This window comes from Ornithodoros turicata, chromosome 2 (assembly GCF_037126465.1).
Source record: "Ornithodoros turicata isolate Travis chromosome 2, ASM3712646v1, whole genome shotgun sequence".
Classification (NCBI taxonomy): domain Eukaryota; kingdom Metazoa; phylum Arthropoda; class Arachnida; order Ixodida; family Argasidae; genus Ornithodoros; species Ornithodoros turicata.
Window position 1 is genome coordinate 6536563 of NC_088202.1, and position 7311 is coordinate 6543873.

Here is a 7311-nt window from a genome sequence, read left to right on the forward strand (position 1 = left end):
ATGAGTACAAATCCTTTCGGGAGAAACAGTGCTTTCAATGTTGCTACAATTAAACTCTGTCAGTCTTTTTTTTTTTTTTTTTTTGCTTACTCAGGTTGAATAGGTTATGTGTTCTGAATTCGCAGCAAAGACAAAGACGTTGACATGTGATGATATCGGGCTCCCAAATAGAGAAACACACACAGTCGCAAACGCATGATAGTTGCCCTTATGACATAGACCAAACAAACCAAGGAGTGATATGTGTTGAGGTGTCTATTGAATTGAAACGGACAAGGATCCAGCAACTGGAACATTCACGAAAGGAAAAGGAGACAGATTTCCAACAAACTATTTACACATAGAATGCTGTAAAAGGTATCACAGAATCATACTTTACAGTGTGACAAATTTAGCTCTAGACAGAAATTTCTACCACTGGAATGATTACACCCAATAATATAGCTTTTTTATAGGCCCCGACATTACTTAGACAGCCTCTATCGTAGTAGGCTTTCAGAATGTGCTCTCTAACTGTACCAGGCATTGCTATGCGGAAAATCAGACTGCTCCATGAGTGAATAAACCATAATTCTTAGGGTGTGGAGTACTTTCCGCAATTTGGGCTCCTGGTTTTCAGAATTGTAATGGTATACCCACTACTCCGTTTCCCAGTCCTACCCTGCAGCACAAGCATGTCGCCACACAAATGGGCTGACTCACCTTACGTGTCAGTGTACTCCTAATTATTATTGGTTTGGGATGCGGCTGAGGCAGACCACAATTAGGGACGACATAAAACATGTAAGCGGATGCTGATGTGGTGTGACTGTTAGCGTGTCTGGTCGAAAATTGGAAGACCCAAGCCCTATTCCTGGTGTCAGTACCACTTTTCCTCAAGTTGTTTGAATTCATCTGACCTGCCTCTCTTTTTCGTCTGGACTTGGTTGTGCTAAACCAAGTTCTCCTCCGATTGTTTTCTGTTGATACCACCATGCAGAGACATTTTTAAGTCACAGAAACATGTCATGTCAATGACTCAGATCACATTATGGAACGTGAGGAAGCATTGCAAAGATGGGAACTGGCAACACCTTTATTTTCCATACCCTGTTTTGTTTACCTCTTGTCGTGCAATGCCTCATGTTCATGACTGGGAAGGAGCATTTGAATCATCCTTCGTACATTAACTTTTTCAATATTGTGTTTCCACAGCCCTGAGCTGCCTATACTCTCGTTATACGTCAAATGCGATTGAAACCTATTTATCTGTTATGTAATGATTTCCTGTAATGCAGATTCCCTGTAACTGTGATGAGCAGATGTACTTTAATAAATGTATAGAATAAAGCAAATATTTAGGGATTTTTCAATTGAACATTGTACTGTGGGAGAATGATTGTTTGGATCCTTAAGACCATGGCAGAGCTATCCTCCACTGGATGTGTTTCCATAGTGGAGAGATACCACTATTGTCCTTGGGAGGGGGGTGGGGAATATACATGTTCAGCTCTAACAAAAAGTCTGGTAAGTGCCTGATGCTTGGACGTCACTCATAAGCTATTAAGGTACACCCTGAGAGATGACAACTGTGTTACTGTGTGCTACTGGTAGTCGCATCATGGGATCACTGATTGATCCAGTTGCAGTTGTTTTAATTACCTTTTGTTAATGAATGGTCAGCAAAATTCATTTAACTGTCTTGTCCATTTTGCTTTTGATTGCTCTTGTGCTGAATTTTGTGATTCACTACACATGTTCATGTACCAAACTGCTGTATTTTCTACATACTGCACCCTCTCTGCATAGCTGCTGTGGCTAGAAGTTGTAATGCAACGCGCCCGCAAAATTGTTGAATTGAAGCAGTTTGAGTACGAGAAAGGCAAAGTGATTTTGAAAGCGTACACCACACAAATTCAGGACTATGACCTGCACATCACACGTGCAGTCCAGCCACTATTTATAGCTTACAAGTTCACGCTGCCGACACACAGTTTTATATGACGTTGACATCCACAGGCGGAGGGCCGGTATTGCAAGTTTATGGGCTGCTTCACGACGATTTCTGGAAACCCTCTACAGCACCGACACTTGAAATCTGTTTCTGTTTCTTTGTAGTTACCGCAGTCGCACCTGAGTCATGTGCAGTTGTCGAGTGGATCCAGTTTCTTAAAAGAAACTCCGTCAGAATGCATCCACTCCCACCGTGTAGTCCGTAGCAACGAGACATCGATGCAGTCTTCCGAGTGGCGAGAAGTCACATATTGGTTTCCATGACGGAGAGCAATAATGGTTCTGAGGATGAAACACACAGTGGACACAAAAGAAAATCTGGACACTATCTGGCTTTTTCAACGACTGGCACATTTCAGCTGCTCAGTATTTGTTTGTTTATGCACACATGTGGATTCTTGTTTGGACTGCAGGGACGGATTCTATGGTGGATTGTTATGTCGAGCCCAATGTTATACGCATGCAACGTGGTTGCCGCTGTACGCGGCGGGCGGTACGGCTACTTCCGAATACCAAATACAGTGTTGTCCGTAATATTTAATTTTAATTTTCTAATTAACTACACCGCCGATTGGAATGAAATATGTGCCACTTTTGTACTGATTGCTTGGACGAACAGCCACGTCAAATGACGTTCGATCTCAGCTGCTTTACAGTACTTTTAAACTATGTTTTGTAGGCGGGTTATTGGGTCTCAGTTATTTTTACGCGTGTTCCTGTCCCTGTCTCTTCCTGTTGGAGGATGTTAGCTCAGTACAAACTACTCCACTTCGCAAGTTTGCTCCAAATACAGGCGAGTAGCAAAACTCATAGTGTGACCAATATACTGCATTGTAAAAAAAATTGGTATCCATAGTAAGGTAAGTTATAACATGTAAATGGGCTATGTTATCCTTCTGAATCTGTTAGTACACTCATATGGCGATTGGACGAGCAACAGCACATCCAGGTAGCCCCAGATCCAGCTGGCAAATGATAGACACCTGTGAGAAAAAAATATTCTTAAATGTGCTGTGTCAATTAAAAAGGACAAAAGCACTAAAATATACCTTGTGCCATGAAAGACAACCAAGCTAAGCTCTGCACAGGATATAAACATGAAGCAACGTATATACAAAATATGCCGCTACAGTGTGTTTGGCGTGTGTGTGACCCTTCTTAGTGTTTGTCCTGTACAGTTAATATCGTAGTCCAACAAGCCCAAGAAGATGTTTCACGTAATATAATAAGCAGGGTGAGACTGGTTCAAATGAGAGTTTTCTGAATTCAGGCGATAAAAAGTGGGGTGCTAGTTGTGGAGAAACATGCATTTCATGTGAAATACAACACAAAAGGAAGAGATAGACGCAAGATTTGATACGGAATTTGTAGCAGTGGCTGCGAGATTTCTAACAATCTAGCTGTCGTTTGAAAGTGACAATCAGCGCCCCCCAAATAAATTGAAAAAAACATGCTACTGTATCTGTTGTCTGTTGGAGCAGGAAGTTGCAGCCGGTAGCATAGGTCGGGCAAAAAAGAGGATGCTCCGTAATGCACTAGAACAATGTGCAATAGTGCACAGCGTCGCTACCGTGCCCACTGCACGACTGCAACGGATCCGTAGAATAAGGATCACCGTCCTCTATTACTGCATCACTGCTGCCCTCGCGAGGAAATCTCTGGATAGCGACGACAGGTAACATTCGCTCGCGTCGGACATGTTGACATCCAATGCCTTGCAGAGCTTGCAGTATACTTGCAGACGACGGCGGATCAAAAGCGTCTCGGTCCAGATTCTGGAGGCCGCGCCCTCATTGGTTCTTAGATAAATACGTTTCCACACTTTTTGAGAGAAGGATTAGCGGAATACAACAATATCCGTCGTCTGCTCTTGTCGTGTATTCCATTGAATAACAGCCGAACAACGCCACTGTTTGGTGTGGGGTTTTCGATGGCGTGTTCAGCATTCCATAAGGAATACAATGACACTAAAGTTTCGAAATCGCACGAAACGGATGCGACTGTCACTTTAACATAAGCCGTTGATGGGATCTATTTGACACCATGATACAGGTCATTTGAGTAATTTTAGAGGGCTCTGCAGCCGTTTTTTCCAGATTTTGCGGTAGTCTCTGTTACACTCCCAGTACAAGGACTTAACGTAAGCAGTTGCGAACATGTCTTTTGCAATATGACACACGGGGTTTCAACCGTTGTAATGGGTTCTGCTGCCGCCTTTTGCGGTCGCCTCTGTTACAATACAGGTAGAAAGGCGTATCAACTACTTCTGCATTGCAATAAATCGTACATGTCAGTTGTGTTCATGCGTGACCCTTGTTTGTGCCCAACATTGCTTGTATTGATTTGCGGAATGCACTTATGTGACTGAACCAAAAATGGTACATATTATAAGGACAACTGGTGAAGTAATGCAAAAGTAACGGCATTACTTATCAGAAGTAACGGCGTTAGTAGCGCGTTACCTACTACGGCAACAATAACGAATAACATCACGCGTTGCTTTTGAAAAAGTAGTGAGTAACTGTAGTGCACTACAAAATAAAAGTAACTTCCCCACCTGTGCCCATGACCCCTTGCCTTGTCGTCTGCACGTGGTCGTCTGCTTTCTTGAGAGGTCTTTTTCCTCTTCTTGGTATGGGATGCTGTCGTCTGCTCGCGGCTTCGCACATTAATTGGGTGTGGAGATTGTGCTGGTTTAGTTCCCGAGTAATTTAAACAGTAAACACAGTCCTTAATGCAGTAATATATTAACCAGTTGGAGGAAATATTTTTAGTGGCTGTTATTCGCTACCGAAATAAAGGTCTATGCGTGCTGTCCTCACCCGTGGGGTTGCATCTCAAGCGAAGACGGCTCCACATGTGGCCAAGGCATTTCGTTGTGTGATGTCCAAGTATCTCTTCTTCTGCGGACACGTCTCGCCTGTCTCCCTTCAAATCCCCGCAATACAAAAGAACCGTGATGTGGGCAAGCTTACGCTTGCCCCATCCTACAGTTGGCAATACAAAATCTGGGATCTGGCCTCTCATGTACCGGAGAGTAGCCCTTTGATAACGCGGTCCGCCCCCGAGTGGGCCGTTTCTTTGCACGGCGCGGCCGATTACAATTGGCGTCGCCACGGCAGTATCGCTTGCGGTACTGTTTCCGGTTTTTTTCCCCCAAAGATTCTTTCAAAGGTTCCAAAGATTTTTTCCTGTTGTTTGTGTTTAATTAATGAATTTATTTTCAATTTTTTGCGGTTTGGTGTGGGAATGTCCCTCTCTGCTGTCGTGGTTGAACAAATGGAATATTCCTGGTTTTTAAAGTACAAAAGAAGATTATCGAGCTACTGCATCGGCAAGGTGCAAACCGTGCGTCGCCAACAAGTTATCGAAGCTGTAAGCTGTATCGAAAATGAAAGGAGATTCTATTCATATTGTATACGACCTGTATGTATTTTCCTGTATACAGGTTCTATAGAAACTGGTCATCAAATATTCACTGGAAATGAATTAGGATTAGATAAAGGCTGTATAGAATTCCTATAGCTTTTGTACTTGCCCTGTCTAGATTTTTCTAAACAATTCCTATAGAATTTGGAAACTTTTTTATAAGGGGCAGAGATGACTTTCCGACGTCGTCCGCTGGTTTTTCGTCTCATGGAGCTGGTGCCGGGAAACAACAAGCAGTGGAACGCGCGTGACAGTCTACTGCGCGAACTTCCTTGCAAAAATTCGTGGTGGTTAACCTTAAACGAAGCATGGACTTCTCCATGCGTGCCGTACTTCGCATCGAGAAAAATTAGTTAATTATCATTAACAGTGAAATGCAAAAGGCTTCGGAAAGATGGCAAATTTTAATCTACCGAATATTTTCCTCAGACTTTAGCACCAGAGCTGGTAGGCGTCCGCTGTGTTGCCACTCCCCGAGATTGTCGTACAAGTCCACTTTTCTCCCTTGTATCTTGGATTTTTTTTTCTTTCCTGCCATATCCTCGTGGCTTTCTCGTACTGAATTCAAATGGCAGATATGAGCTGTTAACACGTTGCGCAATTCGCATCAGAATCGATTCTTCTTTGTCATTCTTCTTTCTTCTTTGTCGTTGTTGTTGCGTCTGGCACTGCATTAGGGGGGGGATATGTTTAATACTGTAGCGGCCTCCGCCGACGATGAAGAAGCGCGTGCTCTCGCCCACGCTCTCCACCCGGAGTTCCATCCGCGGCCACCGCCCAATAAACATCTACCTTCCGCTACGCTCCTGGCCTATCTCTCTTAGCCGCGTTCACAAACTGGTGACCCGGACGTTGAATGCCTGACTCTTCTGACGCACGACCACCTGCTACCATGCCCCTGCTACGGTCCGGCACCGACACAGCAGCGGTGCCTGCATCGCCCGAAGATTCCCCTGGCTCCCTTCGATTTCCACCCTTTTAGGCGCAGGACCCTGAACTCAGGTTCGCCCAGGTTGAACGCCAGTTTGACGCACGACGCGTGACTTCGCAGGCCGCCAAATTTGGGCACGCTGTCAGCGCTCTTCCAGTGGAGATCGCCGCTGCGATTCGCGACATCATTTGACATCCACCAGCTGAAGCGCCCTATGACACCCTCAAGCGTGAGCTTCTCGAACGTACTACACTTTCCACTCATCGGCGCCTCCAGCAGCTTCTCAGCACTGAGGAGCTCGGTGACCAGAAACCCTCACAGCTGCTGTGCGGCATGAGACAGCTCACGGGTGACACCCGTTTATACGTTTATACGATGCCTTCCTGCGGGAACTATTTTTCCAGCGATTACCACACGACGCTCGAATTGTCCTCGCGGCCTCCGGCGAGATGTCACTCGACGACTTGGCGCCCCTCGCCGACTGCAGTGCCGACCTGCGTCAACCGTCGGTGGCGAACGTCACCCGATCTCACGGTTTTACCGATCCACCCGCCCCCGCTCCTTCCCACCCAAACGTTCCTGCCTTTTGCTCACCATGCCCAGCTTCAGCGGCCCAGTTCGGTGCCAGCTACTCTCCACCATCGCGAACCTCTCTACCACCGTCACATCGCTCCAGTCCAGCGTAGACCGCCTCACTGACTTAGTGTCCGGCATGACAACTCTTGTTGTCAATTCTACATCAAGGCCCCATCGCTCTCCTCCTCTTTATTACCTGGATGACCCTCGTCGCAGACGCCGCTCCCCCTCGCCGGTACCGTTCTTCTTCCCCAGCACAATCATCTTATTGTTGGTATCATGAGACATTCGGTGCACGGGCCTACCACTGCCGTCAGCCTTGTACATGGCAGTAAAACCCCAGACATAGCCACTGAAGGCGGCAGCGGCTGCTGGGTCCGACG